General features: G+C 39.5%; 1 protein-coding gene across 4 annotated transcripts in view; it reads left to right on the top strand.

The window, feature by feature from the left end:
* The window catches only part of LOC124166370 (casein kinase I), a 230,067-nt gene that overhangs the window by 117,426 nt on the left and 88,409 nt on the right, over window positions 1-24,232 (top strand). The gene's annotated exons all lie outside the window — the stretch shown is intronic.

Below are 24,232 nucleotides of genomic sequence, written 5' to 3'. Positions count from 1 at the left end.
TGTCCACTTCGTGTACATTTCAATTCTTTTTTTCTTTCGTTCTTCTCGGTTTTTGTGATAGTAGTGAACTTTACGTTTCTACGATACTCTTCGAATGCGTGTGACATGCTGTCAGCCTCGGCGGCCTCTCATGAATTTTGGTATAATTACAGTCATTTACTAATCTCAGTATGTATATCACTTGTAGATTCGCATATTTGGGCAGCATTATTGACTTTGAATGAGCATTACTACTTAGCTTTCTCGATTGATTTCCTTATTTGTTATTGAACACAAAATTTCGTGCTTAATGTTATGAGAGGGGCGTGAAAAAGTGCTAAATTTTGATGAAAGTCGCCTGAAAGGTCGCTATAGTTGAAAAAAATCGAGATATTTTCGTGAATATTCGCATTGGTCATTTGGAGGAAAACATTGATAATATCACAAAAATTTATTTTGAATTAATTTGAGTTGATGAGGAGCTTTTCTGTGGAAAATATATGCATATCTATTTCTGGGAATGGCTCCCAAATAACTTTGATTGTGTATTAGAGCCAAGGGGACTGCATGTAGGAGGCCCAATTCCATCACACAGAAGGCTGATTTCTGTTGCCGCTTCGGTCGCAATTTAATCGGCTTTCAAAAATTTCCGCTGCGCGGTGATGATGGCAATGCGATCCACTATTTTTTCCAATATTTTTCATTATAATGATTGTAATTGCGAGGAATACCATTGAAAAGTAATAAATTTGATATATCACCTCATCAAGTGTATAAATTTCGGTTAACACCCCCAATTATATCTTATTTCCCCGTGAAACTTGGATCAATTTGTCCGTCAGCGACGCGAGTGGCGACTTTTGCAAACCCATTTAAGTGCGCGGTGGGTGACAGCACATTTATTGTTAGAGGCCGTTTTGAGGATCCTCCTTTGCAGTATTCGTAATTGGAGCAATTCATGCTTTTCTGCCCGTGATTCATTTGACTGCGCCTCGAGTGTCCTGATTGAGGTTCAATTTTAGATGATGGTAAGATACAATAGTGATGAACTGAGGCTTTGGAGATTTTTTAGAAAATATTCATTCTTTATTTTTGCCTCATGAATGCCTTCCTAATGATGTCGCCTTCCCTGTCGTTGGCTGTTTCGAAAATCGTTGAAGTCATATCACGAGTTGAAGAGTCGATCAAAGTCATTGTTATTCGCAGATATCGTATCTGTTCTCTGTCGCTGATGGAACTCTCCTGTCATTTAGCTGTCTGTCTGGCTCTTACTTGTCATACCTTCATTTTTTGGTCAGAGTGACTAAGATTGGGTGTTTCATAAGCCCTGGAGTATAATGGTTCCCCCGTGGCCCATTATCTTCTGAACCCTCTCTAAATATTCAGTCAAAAAAAGTGCCTCTTTTATTTTAATGTATTTTTACGGGTATATATATATGTATGCAAACATATACCGCTATGGAGATGTGAAATTTGTTGTATATGCCTTTTATTGTGACCGCGAAACGCCAATATCTCGCGTGTATGTACACGGAACATAAACCGTTAATGCTGATTACTTCTCTACAGTCGGTTCTGTAGATAGGATATTATGTAAAGATATTCGGTACAATCCTCACTGTCTTACATAAATTCTATTTGAGATGTATAATTGAGCAATTTTGATGCTGTAGGTGTAGTAGAGATACCACGACCAATATTTTATACCTATAGGTTCCGTTTTGTGTTATATCAATTATGTATCAAATACCAATTATAATCCTCGGAAAATGTTTGATAAACGCGTTTTCATTTCATCAAGGTTTTTTTTATTATTTGCTGCTCACGAAATCTCGTTGTACCTCTATCTTTCTGTCATTTTTTACGCCTTTTTGTGCCTTCGTTTTTGGCATGTGACAACTCAACTTTGTAATACTCTTCGACAAGTTTTTCATGTTCAATCATGTAAAGATGTGCGAGTGAGTTCATAGGCAATATACGCCATGATAACGGGGTTTTTAAATCTTCTTGTTATTTATTGTTTTATTTGCCTGAAATCATTTTCGTTCCGTGACTATGCGGATTTCCGCCCCGCTGGCTTTCAAACTATTGTGAGTCGTGACCCGTGGTTTGCCGGAAACCACTTTCATATTTCGTCAATCGGAGTCCTATGCTTGGAGTCACCCTGGAAATCGCCATCATTGCGCTGAGGGCACCGTTGTTCCATTCGTTGCAGCAGAAGCTGTTTCTATTTTGAAACATGCTATTTGATCAGTCATGATTATCGCGTCCAATTATAAGATTGTCATTTCAATCGATGAAAAGTTGTAATGAATCTATAAAAACATTCCTTTTCCAATTCGTATTCGTAACTCGAATATCTTATCCCGTCTCGATTATCATAATTAAATTTCGATTAGTGAGCAGGAAAAGGGTCTCACCTCATTTCTTTTAGGGATCTATTTTTATATCTGCGATTTCTGTTAAATTTAGATGTTATTGAATAAGAGTTTTTATTGTCTTCCAATGAACTCGGGTTCCTGTATATTTTGATTCATCTACGAATAAGGAAAATGATAATCATGGATTTCAAGATCTTTATTCTTTATTTTATAAATTATTTATGAAAAGTGAAACGTGCAAAAGTTCTTAAAATCTTAACATTTCGAAAAAGTGTCGTAATTCCTTTACTCAGTGTCAGAATTTCCGCTGGTTGCAGCTAGAATTAATGAAAAAATCATGTTCTTTGTGGTGTAATTATTTTGGACAAAAATTCCAAATGTACTTCGAATATTACTAATGCTTCATTTTTTCGTTACATTTAAGAGCTGTGTAATACGGTTGCCCCACTTCTAGTGGAAGAATGTGTGGCTATTTCTAGTAGTTTTTGTGATTGTAAATTAGGCTTGCATTTAGTGTTACGTATGGAAAAGGTAGAATTTGGAATGTACACTGCAGATAAATATATTATTTAGAGAGCGTAGGATCTTATTGGTTGTATGAATGCGAGTCGAAAAACGAAAAGAGTTAAACCAAAGCAGTAAATGGTATGTTTCGAGAGGGTCGTTCATAAAAGAAAAGAGCCAACGTGGTGGAAGGCGTTCATCATTGGGATAGTCGTGAGTGCGTGAATTCTACTGGGGAATTTTTTCACTTCCAATGAAACGTATGGGACGTGCTAATGATGCCGTAAAAATGGTTGTCTCTCTGATCCTTGGTTGTTGCAAAAGTAATCAAATGGATTCAATTTATGCTATATCTGAAGGGCGTGACAATGATTGCTGCGCTCTAGACGAAAGTGGAGCTAATACATTGCCTATCGTCAGTGCCTTCCTGATGTACAAACCTAAGGATTCCATAAATTTTACGAACATTTAGGGTCCAGATACCCCTGTGAGAATATATTGCCCTCGCCTGAGGAAAACTAAATGCTGCTCTAGAAGCGTTATTGATTCATTTCGCTTTTCGAGGCTTTTAGAGATGTAATCTACTTTTAGATGCTTTTCGAGACACTGCTTCAACTTCCGTCAACCCCCGCCAACCTCACTTAGCTAGGTTATACTATAAGATGTTATCACTCTTCTGGAAAATTACTAAATAGATCAGAAAAAGTCATGTTCGTTTTATAAGTAAATTTTTATGTTTCCTCATCCTCTCACGCAATCGATTTTTTATAAATTTTGGTCAACATGTCACCCAATAGCTGTTAAAATTCACGTGCATTTTTGGCGGTTTTAAGTAGTTCATTTCATCTTATGATTTATCTTCTATTGATCTTACATTTATTTCCTGCAAGGTTTGTTCTAAGGCAAAATGTGTATTGAATACAGTCTGAAAATTTGGGATAATAGTCGGGAAAGTCTGAGAAAGTCAGCTAACTCTGTCTTGATGTTGTGTAATTTAGTTGAATTTAGAAATTGGTATTTATGTTGCTTCCCTTTTTAGATATGCCTCAGCATATTCGATTCGGTCCAACCGTCGTGGTTCCCCATCTTAAGCTATCGGATCGTGATCGTTCACTCAGCCCGGGAATATTAATTAATTAAGAGAACTGTTAATATAAGGGATAATGATATATTACTGCGAAAAAATTCTCATTCGGCCATTCTTCAATATGTTGAAAATAAAAAAAAAACGCGCCCGAAGTTACAGCCAGTTTTTATTTTGAAGTCATCAGTCATTCGGTTCATTAACTTACTCGGAGATAACCACTATTGAGGGAAGGAATTCCTCACAAGAATGAAGTGTGCCATTTGAAGGAGGCGAAGCGTCATTTGTCCCATGAGGGAAAGGGTAGGAAATGAAGGGTGGTGAGAAATCTGGCGTCAGCATCAGCCTGTTATTAACGAAAGGCGCCTAGGGGACCACAGCTTATCGTCCTATCCGAAGGACTATGTGTGGTACTTACGTGGCCGCCACGTAACACCCAAGGAGGGATCTCTGAATAATACCTGCCATTGCCGGAATTTGAACCCGGGCCCTCAGGGTGTGAAGGCTAGCTACCACACCAAACCTTTATTTTTCACTCTGTGATGCCCGTGGCCCAGTTGTAGCTGAGACGCGGTGAGGTTCTCGGGAGGAGTCGGTGACGTCATCAACTCTTTTGCTTAAGGGCAAAGGCCATCGATTTTTTTGGGCGCGAATAGCTTCGAGAAGTAGTCAACGGATTAAAAAAACTGGAAAAATACGGGTCTATCGACACGTTCACGCTATCGGCAGTGTAAGAAAATTGGCGAGCGTTGCCGTTCTCTGTGGTGGATACGCCCTGTTCTGACGCTCGGCTTCGAAAGCCGTCTTCTTCCCTGCAATCGTCGGTCGGTCTATCCCGTCGACCCGTCTCGACGTGCATTGCTTATGCATGACGTTCGTGAAAACGAAACTTGTTGTTCCTGTGGGATCGTCTGGGTCAAGCGCAGCTATTGATTGTGCGTTGAGCCCCGGGTGAGTGCGAAGGAAATGTCGTAGGTGGGACCACGGGGGTGGGGGTCGCTGGTGGTACATCCCTCCCACGCAACACCTGCAAGGATGGGCCACGTCGGAATTTGACTACCCCCTTCTATGATCAATGAAAGCTCAAGGTGATAGGAGCAGTTGGTTGGTGACAATTTTAACATTTCCTCTCTGAAGTATCATTGTGAATTTTTAAGTTTACTCTAACCAGAAATCGAGGAAGACCTCGAACAAATTATGTATGTGGAACAAGTAAAGAAAGGTTTGAAGGATAAGAAATATGTTTAGGTGTGAAAAGATTAGCCATTAGGAAAATTGAGTGGAGGGGTGCATCAAAGCAATCTTAGTGTTATTGGCCAGTGATGATGATGATCAGTTGAAACTTGGAAGCTTAACCCCACCAACCATAGGTTGCTGGCTTACATTGGCTTTTACAATCTGGCTTGTGACTGCTATTAATGTTTTAACGTGAGGAATTATACTTGCATATATCATGGTGAATTATCGAAGTACTTATTATAATGATGATGCTTAAGTAGACCTTTGGGATTGTAAATTCATCTTACTTCAATTGTTTTTCGTTTAAATTGGCCCTATTTTTTAATGTCTTGCTGGTTTTATTTTCGGAAGGTTCCCTGTGGAAGGAATAACTCAGTATATTCTCCACGCTCAAATTCTTTACCGTTCACATATTCCTTTTTTTTGCATTTTGTATTTTTAAAATGTTTTTCTCAGGCGTTAACGGTGTTAAGAAATGGCATTAGTAGGTGATTGATTTTCACTTATTATTATTTTTCTTCGTTTATAATCTTCACTCTGCCATTGTTCGTTTCTCGTGCTTTTTTTCTTTTCAAAATGTCGTCATTTCACCGATATCCAAATGTCCCATTGTTTCACTCTCGTGCAGGTACTTCCCCTACTTCTTCGACTTTTGTGAGTCATTGTTTCTACGTATTCTCAACTTGTTAAATGCCAAGTCCTTTCCACTCAACGGCCGTCTTTCCCTCTCAACCGGTAAATTCATCCTTTAAAAGCATTTCAGCGGTTATTAAGTGACATTTTATCAAGAATTTATCAAACGAAATGCAATTTTGTGTACCTGTCGCCTCTCACGTCACGTATCTCATATGATGTTTGCGCGTTAACTGCTTAGCTGTCGCCTTCGATAGCGGTTATTTTGAAATTTTCAATGCAATGGAGGACAATTTATATTAAATTCTACTTCTACCTGCTTATACTTTTTATTTCATACCTTTTTAAAACGTAGGTTGGAAGCCGAGGGAAATTATGCCGGCAGCGGTGTAAAATCATCGCCTGTCAACCTGAAGGTCTCGGGCTCGAGTCCTGCCTGGGTAGAGTCCCCCTATTCAGGTCAAGGGTGTTTGTGAAGGGTACCTTGTTGTTGATTTTTAAATTCCTGGTTATAAAAGCCTTAAATTAGCTGTTTTTAGGGATATGAAGAGAGATAATAAAAAAGCTGAGCTATAGCTCATGAACTAGCAATCCCCTTACATCGGAATCCATTTCATAGTATTCTTAGAAGGCGACTCTTGGAAATACTTTCCATGGAGCTTGACCTCGTCGTATTACTCGGAGTATTCATCGTTTTTACATCCGCCCGAAAAGTAAGCAAAAATTTGCACAGAGTGAAATATGTAATATGTGCCGATCCTTTTCCTACGCTACCTAACATGGCGAGGATTTTTCGTTCTCGCATTCAAATATTTCACCCAGGATTCGAACCAGGACTTTGCAGTAACGCTCCATTCCCTCGCTGGGGCACTTCGCTACGCTCTAACTCTGTATTATCGCGTGGAAAAAATAGAGAAATTCGTTCTCAGTGTTCACACCGGTGAGAGAAGTCGGATATATAAAAATTGGGACTGGAGTTCTCGAAAATGTCAGGAAAATTTAGACTGTGGTCAGGGAAAAACTCCAGAAGCGACGAAGAATATAAGACGAAGATTGAATACGCGGAGTGTCGTTGCGTCCAAGCGGAGAGGTGGGCGTTCCTGGTTGGGTTGGACTTGGTTGCACTCTACGTGACTCTATTCCTGCTGATGCTATTACTATTACTGCATTACTTTTATGTCACAATAAATCTTCATCTACATACTACCCCGCAAGCCGCCTAAAAGGCGTGTGGAAGGGGGTGTTCGGACACCAGCAATTTACACATAAAAAGGAAATGCTCCAACGAATCCGCGACTAGCATTTATTTAAGTCCTTAATGGTTCGGGGGAAAAACGAATTCCCATATTTATCCGTGCGGCAAAACATCTCTGATAATTTATCTTATTGCGTTCGACCCTGTATACTACAGCATTGTCATTCATATGAAGTCAAGGATATTTAACAGAGTTCGGACTGGAAATCGGGGAAAAGTTAGGGATATTGAAAATATAAATGAAGAATCTGAGTTTTTACCGGTGAGTGACTTAAGTGAATTCTTCTCGGAGTTCCTACCGGGTTAGGGCCTGCATGCTGAAGGCCGACTTTTCATTGGATGACTTTTCCAACATATTCAGAGCTGATGATAGGGCTGTGATGACACGATGGCCGTGTACGAAGAGGGACGAACTTTTGATGGTAGGGCAAATTCTACATAATACCCTGCTAGCCACCTTAAGGGTGTTTGGCTGGGGGTGATCGATCATCAGCATGCAGCACGCAAGAGGACCTCCACATGCACACCGCACTGTCATAGAAATATTACGCATGCTAGCAAAATATACATTAATATCCATTAAAAAAACTTGCCAATAGTTAGTAATTACTATAGCAAGTACATGCAAGAAAAGAACTATGGAAAAAACATGCAATGAGTCACCCTTGTGAGTGACGCCATTAATCCTATTAATTGAGTCAACGTTGCTATCTTTAATAGTACGAGGGAAGAATGGCATTTTAAATCTCTCTGTTTTGCAGTCTATTTCTTTTATTTTCTCCTCATGATCACGTCTACCATAGTACCACGGTAAACGAAGGATATTTTTTTTGTATTTTTTATTTTATTCTCAAACCACCGAATACAGCTCATATTGGCCATTTTATATCGGGGTATGCAACAAATGTAACACGTACACGAAAAATCATGCTCTGGACAGGGGAAATCTACCCAGGCGGGACTCGAACCCGCGACCTCTTGTTTGGCAGGCGAGGACGTTACCCCGCCGCCACCGAGGCCGGCGACGTAAAGTGAGAAAATAGAAGACTCTGGAAGCTGTAATAATCATCTCAACCCTGAAGATGTTGGGAAAGTCTCCCAACAAAACGTCGGCCTACGATATGCAGTCCCTAACCCGGTTGAACACCAGAGAAAAATTCTTGAGAGTGGAAAGTTTGTGTGAATCCTTTTTCTTTCGTTTTCAGTACTTTATCTCCTCTGTTTCGCTTCCTTGTACCCTCGCTTTCCACTTTCTCCCATTCCACACTTCCTTGTCAAGCGGATCGCGTGGTTAGAGCGTGGACGTATTGAGTTTAAACTCATCTAAAGTTTGCCGTGACGAGTTGATTCTCTCCACCCGCGGCCGTGGGTTTGGGGAATCCGCACTTGAGTTCACTTGTGATGAGAAGGGCGTGTAAGAGCCATGAACGAAGAGGGGAGAAGGTGCGTTGTTAGGGCAAATTTAGAACTTACGGAGAGAGAACGGTACGCTCTGGAAGTTGTAATATACTCGTTGTGCATTCACTATGTGTTATTCATTAAGTAAGTGAACAATAGCTGGATGAAGGAAAAAATCATTGTGTAGTATCTAGTGGGTCAAGTCACACACATGTCCCTTCATTTGAAGGACTTACCGTTGAATGTCATTTGGTTGCTGGTTTCCAAAGGAAGAGAGATACAAGAACAGCTTAATAAGAATGATGAAACAGATTGGAATGCTAAACTTTTATAAGGGAACCTCACTGTTTGTATGATCCATGCTAGTAGGTATATTAAATGTAAAGTTGTTAAAATGCCTCAGAAAAATAGAAAATTCATTTTTCTATTTATTTTCGTTGTTTGACTGGAAATAAATTTATTCCTCGAATAACCTTGGTGAATCTGCCGTCGCCAGGATTTTTAGTAGGATACCTTAGCAGAGGGGGTGAAGGAAAACCGTGATCTGGTTCTATCGTGAGGGTAGGTAATGTAAAGTGTCAGAAACTTTTGAAGGCGAAGATTCTTTCACCTTTATCCTCCTGACACCTATTTTATGAATAAGTTCAACTGACTCAGGCGTTATATAGTGGAAGTTCGACGTATTGAATATGAGTCCAGTAGCAATAAATCAGTACCTATTTTATGGGTTTTATTGCTCATATTTCATGGTTAAATTGGTAGTTATATTTAGGGGAGCAGGTTAGCTTGTTGGGCTTTTGACTGGGTCCTGGTGTTGGACTTAGGGTCCCGGGATTATAATCTGAGCGACATATAAAAAAATTGAAATGTTTAGAAATGCAGGTACCGTATTATAATATAGTGATTCGTCATTAACTCTTCATTAATGGATTAGTCAAAATGTGTGGGTACCTAGGAAAAGTGGAAAACACAAAACCGTAAAATATAAAGTATCAGGAAAGACATAAACGCAATTATTGATTCATTTTTCTTTATTTTTAAGTGTGTTTTTATTTCATATGCCTTACTATAGTCTTCTTCTCTCGTCCTTTTATTTCGCCATATGCATTACACTTTCCTTTTATTTTCATATATCAATCTCCACGTTACTGATAGCTTTGAATTTGCTATCTGATCGAAAAATCGAACAATTTTGTGCTTTCATCGAATTTTGACTGTAGAAGAACTATATTTTGTCATCATTATCATTTTTTAAAAATTGATTTGTGCTGCTTGAGTTATTTACTGCGATAATATCTAAGCCTTAAATTTGCTTGATATGAAAGTATACGTGTATATGTATATTTCTCAGTTGAAATTGTTATGTTTTTAACGGCGCATTCATTCCACGTATACCGTGGCTAAAGGCCGTTTTACACGGGGCACGTCATTGCGCAGGTTAGCACCGAAAACAAATGTTGAAATTGCGAGAATGCGAGCTTGGAGTTAGAGTGGGGGCTATTTTGCCGTCTCGCATCAACGCATTCTCGCGTGTTCTAGCGATTCACCGCTTCACACGACGCAATTTTGATTGTGTCTTCTTACATACGTCAGATTGCGCAATGACGTGCCCCGTGTAAAACGGCCTGAGGGCGAGGGAGTTGCTGGAGAGAATCAAGATTGACAATTAGTGAGACTTTAACCCGTTTACTGTCACCGGGCTGATATATCGGCCCTCGCTGGTTGAGCGAAAACTGCCAGGGGCCGATTTATCAGGCCGCATTATTTCACTTTTTTTTCGTGATTGTGGCCTTTTCAACGGCTGTAATTTATGTAAACCCCCATAATCTATCTATGGCTATAAGGCATAAATATATCTTAAGAATTGGAAAAAAATCAAGATGTATTAAATAAAATTAAGAAGCTGAAATTTTTTTAAATCTGAAATGTTGCTAATTCCGGAAAATAGCCTTGGCAGTCTTCATACATCCCACCTGAAATGGGCTGGCAGTAAAAGGGTTTATGGAATATAGCCGTAAAGGGATGATGGAATTAGTTATGTCGCTTGTATAGTGGAGGTGTAAAACGATAAGATGGTCGGATGGAGCTCCGCTACGGAATTGTGTTGAGTGCGATGCGATGTGGGTCCGACACTCACCCAGCGGAGAGCCTCCACTCGGGAAACTCTCTTTGTCTGGCAGCCTCTCCGCTCCCTCACCCTCGCCGCCTCACCCCTCCCTCCGGCACCCTTAAGAGAGGCGCGTCTACGCATGTGCGATGGCCCAGTGAGTTAGTGAGTGGCGCGGGGATGCTTTAGGGCGGGCGTGCCGTCGGCCCCTCCCCGATGATAATCCTCCGCAATTCCCTCGCCATTTAGGGACGGTCCATTTCCAGAGCGGGATACACAATATATGTACAGGTAAACATCGAGCTGTGTTGGTTATCTTCGCATCTGCGTAGCTGTTGGGCAGCCTGTCGAAAATCGCCAGTTCCACTCTTCGTTATGCTTAGTGGTCCCTACTGGAATGCGCCGAAACGCTCAATCATGCGTCTATAATTCGCAGAGCACATTATTATATCGAGTAAGGTGTATTTCCGTGGAGTATTCAAGAAGAATTCTGGCAGTCTCCCTTCCTTCATTTACTTCCCACTTCAATTAACAGTAAGGCCTACCCTCTGGCATTCTTTATAAAACTACAATTATTTTCCTTCCTCTTTCTCGTTTACCCAACATTCTACCCCCCAACACTGTTTTCAACATCCCTTCCCCGCTAAGTTCTCGCTTCATCCATGCCTTCTATCTCCGCCGCATCTCATCTAAAAGCTGCCTCTCCTCACCCACCATGTGTAGCACTTCGTCGTTCCTCTCTCCGTCCACTTCACTTCTTCGCAACGCACACAGCTCGAACGCCTCCAATCTTCTCTTGTCCTCCTTCCTCCGTACCGTACCTACCGTAAAGAGTCCTTTGTCCGTGCCGTAAAGAGTCAGGTTTTGCCTCCTATCAGACTCATCACCATTAATTTATTTAAACTCGTACATAGCAGAGGAAGTATGTATTAATATCTTTATTCTTTACTTTCAGAGCAGCTCATACATATACGGGCAATTTTCGAAACAAATGTAGCGAGATAAATCTGTGGACGAACTCAGGTGTGTGGAGAATAAAATAATACGAGTTCATAAATTAAAGGAAGAAATGTAGCACTTATTACAAAATGACGAGAAATGCGATTGCTGGGACTTAACTGGTGGAGCATATGACGCAAAATGTACGTGCATCAAAATTTACCCCTGGTGGAAGTACAAGAAAGAGTAACTCCAAAAAAAGATATGGTGTCACTTAAGATCTCCAGGGAAAAGATGTGAGAAAAGTGCCAATAGATATAAGTCAACATACAATAGCTGTAGGGAAGGCCCAAACCCAAGGATGGTTTTTGCCCTCTAAGAAGAAGAAGAATGCTATTTCGTATACTTTAATATATATTTACACACTGTTTAGACAAACGAGATGCACGTAGCACGCAATATAAATATAAATAGTTTTAAGTCAATATCAATACACATAGAAACACAAAAAAGAAACACTCACACGGGATATTAACTAGGAGCTTTCGAAGCACTTAACTTCTTCCTCAACTCAAGTAAGAATGGAGAGGAAAGGAGTATGTTGGACAAGGGAAAGGGGAGAGGTGCGTGGGGAGGGGGGGTTAGGAATAGACGTTAGGATGCGACGTTCAAACCCGGAAAGCTATTGGCTTGAAAGTGCCAAATGCAAGCCAATTCGAGGGTGTTCAAATTGAGGGCGGAGTCAGTGGGAGGGAGGGAGGCAATAATGGATACTTTGTAGCATTGATTGAAAAATGTTTTTCGGGTTGTAGCAAGTCGTTACACATAATCAATTTCATTTTATTACTATTTAAAGTTATTGCCATTAATAATTCCTCAACATTTACTTGTGCTGTCAATCGATCTCGCTAAATTCCCATTTGTGAGTGAAGATGTTTGGAAAAGAGGCTCCAATGTTAGCCCCCACTGTTTTAAACAAAACGCTATTATAACGCATGTTTAAATTTGATTTATTTGCAATATATTATCGGGATTGATAACACAGGGAAATATTTTACCCCGTATGCCCGAAATAATTTTGATTTGACTTCGAGACTTACTTATTCCTTAAAAATGTAGTACGATGTACGTATAGAGATACTCCTAAAAACATTTTTTGTCTACTCCTCCAACGATTATGGTGGTCCGAATCCCCTTTTGAGTTTCAACTGCTCCTGTCGTTTGTCTTAGTGAGAACCTCCGGGAACTGCCATAAATGTCATGAGCGTACCGAGACTAAGACGGAATTCGAACCCGTTGCAGGCGATTTCTTAAAACGTGACGCCAGTTAAGCTGTAACTGAGAAGTTCGGAGAGAAATAGTTCCTTGAGTTTAAAGGAAGTATTAGAGGTTTCGAATTGAGTTTTAAAATAAAAGAAGAGCGTATGGTCAAACGTAGAACTTTAAGATGTACAATTCAAGGGAAGAAACAGACCGAATGACCCATCTGAATTAACCGGAAAAAGATAACAGAATAAGAAGGAAATCCTTGCATTGTCTGATAAATTCATCCGGCGATGAAAACGGAGTCATTATAAAGCAGGTGCTCAGAATGATAAGCTTGATAAACAAACTATATCTCCTTTCGGGGAATCAAGTTCTTATTCTGATTGGATTATTCGAAGGAAATTGGGAGTGTTTAACTTTGTTCGAGGAAGTGAGGCAAAACAGATAATGGCGGCTCTCAAGTATGATTTGTTTTCCAATGCACACAGTATGCTATCGACGGCCTTCATCTGGAGTTTAGGAAGAGAAAAGGAAGACAAACTATCGGAAAAGGTTTTTGGAAGCCGCAACCGCTGGTGCGGAAGCCGTGGATGTTCAGTTCGTATAAAATCACTCATTTCGGCGAACGGATCGCTCGAAATTCCACCATTTAATCGATAACTTGTATTTTTGAAACCCATAATGACGTCAAATACAAGGCAAATTTCAAGTGAAGAAAACAATCGGAGCAATGACCGTAAAAATAAATAATCACTGTGCAGCGATCAGTTTCTGCATTGCTAGACAGTAATCGGAAGAAAATAGATTGAAAAGAGAAAAAATTGTTGGGACTCATAGACTTTCTTAACGCGAGTAAATTTGAGATCAGAGGGCCTCTTCCCTTGGAAGGTTATAATCAAGATGTTAACCCAGTCAAGTTCACCAGTGGTTTCGATTAAAATAATGTGGGTGTACTGCGGTTTCTTCCGGTGGCGACTGATTTGCGACTCTGCGACTTTTACGCTGAAAATAAATCATAGGGGTCATATTTTGTTTGAAAGTTTAATGGAAAAGGTAACGATTTAGAGTCTTGAAGAAAATTGGGTCGATGTCCACGAAGGTGGACCAAGAAAACAGTGTTTTGGTCCTTCATAAAGATGATTGTGTTCAAAAGTGTGAACGATTTTAAAATAGTAATGACTTCCTATTTTTACCGCGGGAATTTTCTTCGCGATTCCGAACCAGGTTAAAAAAAGACGCTATCCTCGTACGATACCGATACCATGGGAAATATTGGTTGCAGTAGGGTAGTTTCCTTCATGAAAGAAAACGAAAGGCATTGATTGCGATTCTTTACCCACCATTAGTGTATTCATAATATACAAATTATTTAGTTTTAGAAATACCGGTTTTGACGAATGGCAATGGTCAATTTTATCCTCATTTGAAAAAGGCCAGATTGGCGCCCATGCGATGCCACTCCACGTGACGTCACGGGGACCTAGTTTCTATACGAGTAGGTAGGAGTTTTACATCGTCTGAGATTACTAATGTATGCATGAGGCACAGAGCTCAGGGAAACATCTCTTAATAATCACACATTACGAATAGGTACCTAAGTTCGTAAAGTTTCCTTAGTTTGATAGGGGAATAATAATCCTTATTTAAGCGAAGCGCTACCTGCTAGCAGGGTACTCTGCTACCTGATACCAGCCTGTATCATAGCGGCGCACATATCCTCGCTCCAAGCTCACCTCACACGGCGACAGCGGGAACCAGAAATATGTGACATTGGCTTTTCCCAGCATTCATACTTAGCCGTCGCGTTTTCTCGCGCTTGAAAATTTTCACTTTTTACAATCGCGAAAAATACATATCGTCATTTAAAAATCTAAAAGCGTGAAATACGTACTCCAGGAGTAATAATCTTTCGATTTAGGCAATAAAAAAATAATAGGAAACCACCCTATTTGTGACTATAGATCATATAGATCTTTGTCATATATTATCGTACTATGCATGCCACGCCACAAATTCCATTCGATACCCTTAGGAGACTCTCAAATATGTAGACACCCCTTCCACCTCTCCACAGCTGGCCATACCCATGTAAATTGCCGCCACCACCCTATACCTTAAACCTTGATAATGGCACTGGATGTGTGCTGAATATCAGGTCAGTTGTGATAAGTAATAGGGAAAATATCAACATGATTTTCGTGGTCGTAGTGGATAGCTAAGATTTCTATAGTGACATCTCATGTGGTCGCTCCGAAAGAAAAAGTTTCGGAAGTTTGTTTGAAATTAAGTAGTGATGTCTGAAGCGTATTCGGGTAATATTCGAGATATGAGATTGAAAAGGAATGAGATACGTTGATATGTGCATAGATTAGCTTAAGACAATTTGAAGTCGACGATCCTGATAACAAAGTCGAATGCATATGAGGTCAGCGATGGATCTGTGTGTTCTTAAAATATCTTGCCTTGTGGTGTTCCGTTTATTAAGGAGGTTTTAATAGTTAATAACGTGACCAAGGTAGACCAAACGTGACTATATGCGTCTGATTTCAGAGGCGCAAGACAACATGGAATACAGGACGGAAGTCTTATAACTATTGAACAAATACAAAAAAATAATTACGACTCCTTTGTTAAAGAAAGGAAACGTAGAAAGTAGACCCTGAGGAACTAGTGTAATATGAAATCCGTTTGGAAGATGAGTTGTTGCCTTGTTGTCGCTAGCCGTATGAAAAATAGTCACGTTGGTCTTAATTTACATTCTCCAAATTATAGGGACGGCACTTCTCGGTGATTTACGTTCCATTGTCGGATCTTAGTTTTATTATTCTATGGATCCTTGTGGGTAATTGTGTACATGGAAAAACCAAACATATTCTTCATTTTTGAGGACGTAATTTTATCGAAAAAACATTTGTGGAAACTCATTTATTATCCCACGATGTCTACTTTGTGTACTTCGAAAATCAATTTCATCGACGCAATTATGGCCACTAATATTGCCCATTAGTGTCCGAAGCAGGAAATGTCTTGCTATTTCCTTTACTTTGTTCGTGTGGTCGTTTTTACCGTTATAAATCAGTAGCTACGGAGAGTATTCCGTTGTGAATTGCTCACGATAGTGGAGGTGTTTTGGTTGAAAGGTATTGTGAGTGCTTTAATAAAAGAGGCCAGGCCGGACGAGTGAGATGTGGTGATTACGTTATTTTTTCATGGATGCAAATGTAATTTTTCACCCCGACCGATCGTTACTCTATTCCGTCGCGTGTCCACGGGAACTCGAGGCACGGAATAATGACTTCAGCTGTTTGGTTTCTCCGCCTCCACACACAGGTAGCGAACTAGTTAGGAAACTTCGCAATAAATTCAAATGTCTTATTTTCTGCCAAGTGGGTCACGGACGTCGAAAATACGGTGCAAAAGGTTAATATAGCCATTCGAATGAAGTTGTAAGTACGGTAGTTGTTATCGTTTGCTGTTACTTTCAGGTAAGGGAACTGTACTGAATCCGTCATTGATTCGGGGATGTTAAAGAGTTTTATTGTTCGCTGCATTTTTATGTCAATTTCAATAATCTATGGCTTTTAGCTAGCAAAAGGGGGTGACGAAGGACACTTCAAGCGCATAATTTGATTTTTTGTGTGATTTCCTTTTCTTTTCGTGTATCAATCTTCACGCTACTGATAGCATTAAATTGCTATTTGATCGAAATTTCGAATGATTTTGTGCTTCCATCGAATTTTTACTGTCAATAGAATTTATTTTCTAAGCTTTACCTTTTGCTTTATTTTAATTTGTGCTACTTTTTTATTTACTGCGATAATAATAGGGCGGTTTCCTATTTTTTTAATCGCCTTAATAGAAAGATTATTTCTCCTGGAGTACTTATTTCACGCTTTTATATTTTTAAGTGACCCTATATGAAAAGTGAAAATTTATAAGCGCGCGAAAACGCGACGGCTAAATATGAATGCTGGGAAAAGCCCATGTGACATCATTCTGGTTCCATCTGCCGCCGTGTGAGGCCACCTTGGTGCGAGGCTATGAGTGCCGCTACGATGCAGGCTGCTAGCAGGTAGCGCCTGGCTTAAATAAGGATTGTTAATACCCTTTCAAACGAAGGAAACTTTCCGACCATAGGCAATTTTAATAGGTGATTAAGATATGTTTCCCTTAACTCTGTGCCACATGCATGCATTGGTAATCTCCGACGATGTAAAACTCCTGACTACTCGTATAGAAACTAGGTCCCCGTGACGTCACGTGGAGTGGCATCGCATGAGCGCCAATCTGGCCTTTTTCGAATAAGTTTAAAATTGACCATTAACATGCGACAAACTGGTATTTCTAAAACTAAATAATTTGTATATTATGAATACACTAAAGTTGGGTAACGAATCGCAATCAATGCCATTCGTTTTCTTTGATGAAGGAAACTACCCTATTTAGCCTTTAATTTCTATGATCTGGAAGTATATATTCATCCGTTGAAATTATTATGTTGATCGCAAAGCATTTAATTCCACAGATGTCCTGGCTTAAGCTGCTGGAGAGAATCAGGGTTGACAATTAGGTAGGCTTAAATGGGATGTAGGTGTAACGGTATGATAGAATTGTTAAGTCGGTTTTGTTGGTAGGGGTGGAAGACGATAAGATAGCAGGATCGGGCTTATTTACCCTCGTATCAGCATTTCGAAAGGAAATGAACAGATGGCATTAATCTTGTTTAATTGCTTAGTTGCCTGGATCTCTGGGATACGCTCTTTCTACAGCCGTTAATAAAGCTTAAGCATCTTTCCCTTCCTTATCCAGAAGATGAGTATGATTAGCAATGAAAGGTATTAGTGAAGTAATCCTTGAGAGTAATTGGTGATGAAGTCAAAAGATGTTAGCAATGAACGACACTTCGTTACTTCCGTGATAATAAGGAGACCTTCCACCACGTTCAAGCTTCAAGTTTCGATTTAAAGTCAAAGATGCAAACTTACTGCGGAGATAAAACAAAAATATTATATGAGGAGGAATGGAGTGGCAGAGGGAAGCTTAGTTTCAGAAATCATTGTAATGTTGATCGTTGAGAGGAACCTAGGAATATTAACAAAAAACTATAATAATCCAGAGACTGACTAATAACTTCGTAACTGAAGTTATTAGTTGAAGATGAAGTTCTTATGTAGTACCCTCGCATTTTAAAAATCTTCTTTTGCAGTAGTGATACGCTAAGTGACGTCTCGTAACCTCGATGACTTCCTTTCATCGCTTTGAAGACAATCGAGCTGCTCTTGGAAATAGATCGACTCGGGAAGCTATGAGGGCAGACTTGAACTTTGCTTTGTTTGAAGCGATGACAGCCGAATTGGCAGTGCCTTTATTCCCTCCAATCACGCCAAATGCTCGCGCTCTGCTTAATCGATTCCTCGTGTTTCATTCCACGCGAAGCCGGCCCAATCGGGAAAAGGAATCAAGGCCTCTTGATTGACTCCTGATTGAGCACTCCGTCCTCCGCTTCCGTTCTAAGAGGCGCTAGACCCCTCTTCCAACCCCGTATCGCGATAAGTCTTTGTCATTGCAATGTGCTACACCCTATCGGGCCGTAGTTTACGGTAAATTATCTATTACGGAACGTAATGAAATCGTGGCAGAAGTAATGAAATCTAATCGGGAAAACTATTTTGAAACGTATTCAACCTTTTGTTGAGAACCGTTCTGGTTTCTAATGCCATTATTCTGTCTTTGAGATATTGTCCTACCGTTAGCAATGAAAATATATGGTCATAGCATAAGAACTAAAGTGCATAGAAAAGTAAATAAATGGTTGGCACTTTAGGCACTTCGACTATGATTTTAGAAGTTAATTGCGAGTCAATGCTGCAATTGAAGTCTAAGTACGTCGGTGAAATGAAAATATCGCAACACTTGGTTCCAATAAGTAGGAGAAGTATATAAATGTATTCATCCTATTGTCATACATTAAATGCGCGTGATTTTGTTTTTTTTCGTCGAACTAGGTAATCATTGGAAACAAAATGTTACAAATTTAGATAGGCGTTGTTGTGTTGTAACCTCTTCAAAGATTTTCAGCTTTCCAGGGTTACGAATCCACGTAGAGTTCCCCATGTTTTTTTTACAAATTGTTCTCGATAAACCTTTTCATTAGGCCTGCATTTCTTTTGACACTTACGTTTGTGTTTTTCATCAGGTTTGTTTCTAAGGTGTGTTTTTTATTGATGATGGTTGGTGTGAGGAGTGTTGAAACCATAGTCTTGCAAAAGGCAGGCTATATTCTTCCCCAATAATCTGACCAAGGGGTTACGAGGACGCGGTAACATACTTTCTGCATGCCGTATCAATTTTTTTATGAATGAAGTTGAATAGCTACGAAGTATTCTGCGAAACTATTTTATTTTACTCTTCTCTGACTGACGAGGTTGGAAGTGACAGTTGTTTAAAATATATTCTCTTAAGTCTGATGTTAGAAATCGTTTTTGATATAAAATTTTAATCTTGTATATGGTATTTCAAGTACGCCTAAGCATAGATTGAAAAAGTAATCGCTCTATTATACGCATTTGAAAATCTTGATTTATTACTTTCCGCCGCAATAAACCATTGAATATTGACTTCCTTGTGACTCTACTAACCTTGTGAATCACTCTACACCTATGATATTCGAAGTTCCGTGTGTTTAGATTAGCTACAGGAATAATATCCTATAATTTTTATCGAATCACGGAGTGAACGAGTGTAATGCCGTTTTGTATTTTAAGTGCGAAAATTCTGCAAAGGAAGCCCAGGATCCCCTGGTATTGCTTCCTTTGCTAGAGCTTCAACAAGCTATGTTAAATTTTACAACCTTAATTATGTCACTATACTAATCCGCTTTTTCATATTAAAATTACTAAATATTCTAATTATTTCCATTTTATAATGGCTCAGCAAGCAGACATTTTTTCCTACCTGAATTAGCGAGAATAATGATAGCTGCTTTTCATGCATTTATTTTCATTAAAACATGTAAGTAGCTGTTAGTTCCCTGATTATTTAAGTAAGCTGAGAATGCGATATTTACGATCTGTGGAATTAATATGGCACGTCACATCCTTCCGACCGATCATTTTTTTACGCGAGGGTAATCGTGTAAGACTTATGTTATTATCTTGAAATAATAAGGTTGGTAGAGTAGATCTTAGTTAAAATTGGCATGTATCTCATATATCAAAATATCAAATCTGAGAAAATACTGAGATATACTTTCAAATTTGAAATGCGGGAAAATATTGACAATGGTGTACTTTATCCTCATAATTCCAAGATGGCTGCGTTCAAAACTTATTATTATTCGTCGCGAAAAGAGATTGGTCGAGCGAGCAGTAGGTTTTTCCGGCATCTTAATTCCAGTCTGGGTTGTTCCATCGCGAATTATAGCTGGCAATTATAAGCTTCATCTCAAGGTTGATTAGTTTTTTTTTTGTCTCCAGATTTGCCTACCACTGACTCACTTTGATGTTTTGACTCTCATTTTTTGCAGTTATTGTGAATGAGGAAAGAAGAGAATCGATTGCGTCGCTTTCTATAAAAAGGACACTGGATTTATTCACGGTCGATTGAATCTTACTGCACTTCACTCGAATCCGTTGCGGGAATTGATGGAGCAAGTTTACAGTTGGGCGGATGTGACGCAAGGGGGCGCGCGATGGCATTGCAGTGTAAAGCGGTTTCGATAATTAAAATAGAAATCGATTCGTTTTTGTTCACTTCGGCATGGCGGCTCCCTTTAGTTACTCAATTATTATTTTTTGTCACCGTGACCATCTTACCGATTGATACGAAGTGTGATGTTTTTTTTTTATTTATGGTTTGTTTTTCCCATTGTTCTCGGTGATGGAAAGCAGTACTTTTCGAGGATATCGGTGGCGAATGTATCGGAATCCCCTCTCTCATGGACCTGGTTGATTCTCGATTGTGTTCCGAGTTTTAGTTTCCTTGTGGGCTACTGGAAAGCGCTTTATTGACTCTGCCCATCAGATTAAGGGAGTGGTCTCTTCAACATGTATTTTACGGTGTTCTCAGCGTTACTGGATTATTATCAATGTGATTAATTAATTGATGGTTCTCTACGAATTTTTCATTTTTTTTTAATTGGTTTTTTTTCTATTTTATGGAAAATTCGCGTAACATTTACTCCCGTCATTTTGTAACCAAATCGGTTTAAAAACTCTTTACTTTTTTTTAATATTCACTTATATTCAAAATATGTAGATGATACCATTTATAATTTTTAGAAATACTCCTATAGCGTCAAGTAGCTTCTAAATCTAAAGCAAGATTTTCCAATAAAACCGCCGTTCGCTATAAGTTCTGTCAATTCCTCATGCCTGTTATTAGAGACCGTCGTGTGTACATGGCAATTAACACCCCATTCATTGAAGGCCGATAAGTTTTGAGTATTTTTGTTAAGTTTCAGACTCCTAACTTGAAGAACGTCATTTTCTAATTTTGTACACTTTTTATCGGTTCCAGGGCTACGTGCGTCATCATGATGAAGATATAGTGAAGACAACCTATCTCGCTCATTACTTGGCTGCTCTTGTAGAATTCGGAACAAGGCGGTGCATGCATTTCAGTTTCTCATCAAATTGTAAATTCACTGTAAAACCCATGAAAAACTACATAATGAGTATTCCCATGTCGTCAAAACAATCACAGCCTCTACGGCTTTCGCCAAGGGGTCATATTGGGAGTTAGCTTTTGCCGAACGATTTTTTTCTGCGTATGAAATATCTCATTCGTTATTAGCGTCGGAAAAAAAATATTTTCCACGCAGTAAGAAATTTAAGTTTGTGTCTGCGAAATACTCAATCCTTTAAAACATCTGGAGAAAACGTATTCGTTCTCAATTGATCTTCAATAAATGTTGTGTTTTCGGGGTAGAACTAGAGTGCTAATGAATCAGAGCGAGGCCTTGATGCCTCGTGCTACATTGTATCGTTGATTTTGAGAGAATGCCCGCTATTTCCTCACCATTCATTTCCTGTGCAATGCTCTTGAAGTTGTGAACAGCTCTCCAAGACTTGGCTTGAGTACGAGATCGCATCCTGCTTCCAAGAATTACCGGCCACAGTGCCAAAGAGGCGTAATGCCGAATCGAGTGCTTGTGGTCATTGGTTCGTCAACAATGGAGTAATTAACGACCGTTAGTGAGCATGTCTTAGTTCTGCCTAGTGACGTGTAATGTCGCCAAATTGCATGCGAATGGGAAACCTTCGATTACACTGAGGAACAGACAATTCTGTTGTCTTAAATCTGTGAGTTGTTTTTGATTAACGTTTGGGCCCTGACTAGTAAAATATCCTCAGTTTTTATCTACTGCGTCAACATTTTAAGCTGTAAATTACCCTCTTTTTTCTAACATGTCGTACAAAATTTGCTTAAACAGGAAGATATTTTTAATGAGATTTAACTGTCAGAATTATTTGCGGAACGAAATATACAGCTGATTTAATGAGATTATGATCTATCGATGCGTGCGATCGGACCAGAAAATATCAGTGTGGGCAACCTGTGCACCACCCAACCTCCCCCTGAAGCATATGTGCCTGGCTACGTGCCTACGTCTCACTGCAGTATCTCCGACGTGACTTAACTACTGTGTACTTGTCTCCGGTCTCCTACGGCGTCAGCCAATGAGTGCGCAATGATGCCTCCTGTGATCCATGCTCAATCCGGCACTGTGATCACATTCACATAAGGCACAGTGAAAAAACTTGACTTGGTAGAAGAAAACTAACTACATTTTTGAAATCTGCTCGCCTATTTTACTCCTAAATAGCTCAAAATTCTAAGTCGACAGAAATTGTGTTAAAAACTGTTCCCCAGCGTTATAAGCGTCGCAGATACGTCCATCTTCTCGGATTGAATTAGTATTTCACGTAGATTTCATTTTACGCATTGATGCTGACAAGGTAAAAAAAGTGCATTTTATGTAGGTACTTGTCTCGTGAATTTCCCTTCGGACGTGAGAGCAATAAATGGATTAGTTTGGCAAAATATTGATTCTAACACGACGCCAAAAAATTGCCTCTTCATGAGTAGCTTGACCCGGGTCAATTAGTTCCGTCGTATAGGTCAGCTTGTAGCGTCTTTTATTATTTCCTAATTATTTACTTATTTCTTTTATTTTGAGAGAATTATAAAATTGGGATGAGGTAAAAAAAATATAATTAAGAAATATTTTCTAATATTGAAAAAATAGTCGTTCGTAAAATTTGGCTAATCTTTTGCATAAATACATGTGGCGTTAGTGGTTCTGCTCCGCTTCACTAATTCCTTTTTTGTCACTATTTAAGATACCTCCACTATTCGATTTCAATGTTACCTATGCTGTCTCTGAAATCTTGCAGAGGAGAAAATCTGGGGCAGCTTACAGTCCCTGCCCCAGGAGTGTATCCCCGCGAGCCCGCCCTAGGGTTTCGTTTCCATTGTCTCTGAAATCTGTGGTAGTTTTAGAACAGTTGGTTTTGTTGATATTTCATTTGGTCGCCTTAGTTACTACTTCTCACCTTTTAAATGAATACTTAAGTGAGCATCGTAGTGCGTTCATGGTGGACTAAGTCCGTCTACATCTTAGCCGCCTATTTTATTCACTTCCCGGGATTAGCACCAGCCGTGCGTGCTTGGAGCGCAGTAAGCATAGTGTGTTGCATTTTGTGCGGGTAGTTGATTGCACTTCTTCGCGCGTCGCCCATTTCTGACTCTCCTGCGTACCGTTTGAGACCAAACCCTCATTGGCAAGGATTGGCAAACATTCGAGGAAAGGAAATGAACGGCCTTATTTGATGTTTAGGAATTCTTGAGTTGCTTGAAAAAACTAATTGTGCGTCGCATGTTGGTTATCCTGAATGATACTAATGCTCGAATGCTTGCCGGGAAGCCTGTGGAAAAAAGGTCGGCGGTGTTCGTGGATTGAGGGATGAAAGTTTATTGTGAGTTAGAGAAGTGGATTCAGCATTAATTAGCCAATCGAAATAAATTGTAGTTGCACTTATCCACTGTTATTTAATACGTACGAACGTTTCGGCTCACAGAGCCACCATCTTGTACAAGTCTTAAATTACTGCGGAAAAGTACAAAAGTTTTTATTGGAATACATACCGAACTTCCATTTTATCACGCCTGAACCGATCGAACTTATTAAATTAGCAGTTTGCGGAAAATGTTGTTAGATTTTCAATGTCCCTCATTTCGATTGCAGTCATGTCATAATGTCGTCTAAAACCGCCTTGCGAAGAAAGTTTAGGTGTAGTTACAAATTTTTCCGCTCCCAATGAGTTTTAGGGCGCCGACTCAGAATTTGAGGTTTGCTAACAAATTTACGCGTATCTGCGTTGCAAAAAAATGAAAAACATGTCGATAATTTTTATTTAGTTTTAACTTCTTTGTTCGTAACTCAA

The sequence above is a fragment of the Ischnura elegans genome, chromosome 10, assembly GCF_921293095.1.
Source record: "Ischnura elegans chromosome 10, ioIscEleg1.1, whole genome shotgun sequence".
Classification (NCBI taxonomy): Eukaryota; Metazoa; Arthropoda; class Insecta; order Odonata; family Coenagrionidae; genus Ischnura; species Ischnura elegans.
The sequence above is the reverse complement of the archived record's forward strand: the minus strand, read 5'-3'. Positions and strand labels throughout refer to the sequence as shown.